The sequence below is a fragment of the Gossypium arboreum genome, chromosome 1, assembly GCF_025698485.1.
Source record: "Gossypium arboreum isolate Shixiya-1 chromosome 1, ASM2569848v2, whole genome shotgun sequence".
Taxonomy (NCBI): Eukaryota; Viridiplantae; Streptophyta; class Magnoliopsida; order Malvales; family Malvaceae; genus Gossypium; species Gossypium arboreum.
In genome coordinates, this window is record NC_069070.1 from 113,759,768 (window position 1) to 113,761,772 (window position 2,005).

A 2,005-nucleotide genomic window follows, 5' to 3' on the forward strand; every position below is an offset into this window, starting at 1 on the left:
AGGGGCTTGGCTTGATCTGCACGAGTCAAGAGTAAGTTAAGGGATAAGTTAAAAGGGTATTGATTTTGACACTTCGATTGTTATTCAATGTTTAAGTTAGTCAATGGTTCATAATTATGAAGAAAGTAAAAGTACATAACTTAATGAAGAAGATAAAGATGAGAGATAAGCAAGACCTCATAGTCCTATGCTTGATCCTCAAGCTTGCTTCTTATTTGTTGTTGGTATAAGAAGTGATTCCACGTTGTATCAGTTACTATTTCTTGGCAATTAATATATTTGTCCGTATTATCATGATCTAATAGACATATTTTGAGACTTAGAGTGAATGTTGCTATCTTTCATTGACAAAATTGAATAGTAATTAAAATTAAATAGTTGCAAATTAGAAGTTGATATCGAGTATATAATAAGAGCCATCAAACAAATTATATTTTCATATATTATAAATATTATAAAAAATTAAAATCAAATCATTAGAAACTAAAATCGATATATCAAGTATATAATAAAAGTCTATTTTCTTTCTAAAATAATTGTTGTTGAACAAGATTTTTTCCATTGAATTGAGTTCGGGTAAAGTTTTTTCGACATTGATTTTTTTCATCCATAAAATTCGGACAAAAAAATACATCAAATTCTTTATTATTAGACTCAATAAGTATAAAAGCGGTCAAACAAATTATATTTTTATACATTATATGTATTAGCAAACATAAACTTGACCAATAAATTTTCTCCTTACCTGTTCTATCCATTAAGTCCATCACTAACAATGTTTCTAATTTTCCAAGTGAGAGAATAATGAAAGTGACAACAGCTACAAATTTGATTTTTGTGTGGAAATATGGGTCATAAAAAGACAGAAATTGAAATTGAAAGGGACAATAGCTCTAACCCATTGCCTGCCGTGGAAATTTCTTCAGTCCTCCCTTTGTCAAATTTTGTAGTTTTATACAGTGAATAATAATTTATTAACAAATTATCTTTGAAAAGTAGCCACAACACACTTGAGATATCGACCTATAAATAGTAGTCGAAAGAAAGGCCATGCTTAACACAAACTACCTACTATTAACAACAACAATATACCCCCCAAAATGAAAGCATTATTAGTGATGGTATGCATTCTCCTGGCTTCCACTCTCTTTATCCCTACTTCCACCATGGCTCGACAACTGGTGGCAAAGGGTAAGTAATTACATCAACAAGTTTATTACTTCTATAGTAATCTCCACTTTTATGAATGGTTTTAGTTATATACACCACACAGGAATTATGTGGCTGTTAATTTTGCAGACATCAATGATCGACCAGTGTTTAACACTCCTAGGAGGAATAAACCTGCTGTACCATGTGGCCGTGGAATGCCTTATAAATCCTGCATACCAGGTACACAACCTCCCAAGAAGCAGCCCTGTATACCCACGTATAATCGACACTGCCATTAATTTCCACCTCAACCTTGAATGTGCTGGAGAAGCTATAGGAATAGGATCCATTGGCGAATTTGTAATGAAATATATATAAACATATGTAGATAATAAAAAGTTGGCAAACCAGATCATGAAGTTGCATTAGTTGACCATGATTTATGTTTTTTTTAAGACTATGTACTTCGTTTTACTATATGTAGTGCGTCGGCAATAACTAGTTCTTTTGAGCTCTTCTTCATGGCTTCTTACGACTTTTAATAACTAGTAATCAAGATTCAATCAAGAATATAATTGTTTCATTAATCCACTAATCAGTTCACACATAAATTCTGTATGATGGGATTCAATATTAAACCCTCAAGATTTCTACCAACAACGTCAAACTCTCGTAAGGTATTTTCATATTATAAATATAAGAGAAATACCCGCACTTGGCTATACATGATATTATATTTGAATTGATAATTTGTAATAACTAGAAATAATAAATAAGTAAAATAATTTAAATATTTAATAATTCTTATATGATATATCATACAATTTCGTTATAGATTCTGATCATATCTGTT

At 30.6% G+C, this 2,005-nt stretch overlaps 1 long non-coding RNA gene across 1 annotated transcript; it reads left to right on the plus strand.

Annotated features, from left to right (window-relative positions):
• The first annotated feature begins 985 nt into the window (after positions 1–985).
• On the plus strand, positions 986–1,727 carry LOC128295314 (uncharacterized). Its single transcript, XR_008285673.1, has 2 exons — positions 986–1,191; positions 1,300–1,727. It is a non-coding gene; the product is annotated as an uncharacterized LOC128295314 (long non-coding RNA).
• Positions 1,728–2,005: the final 278 nt, after the last annotated feature.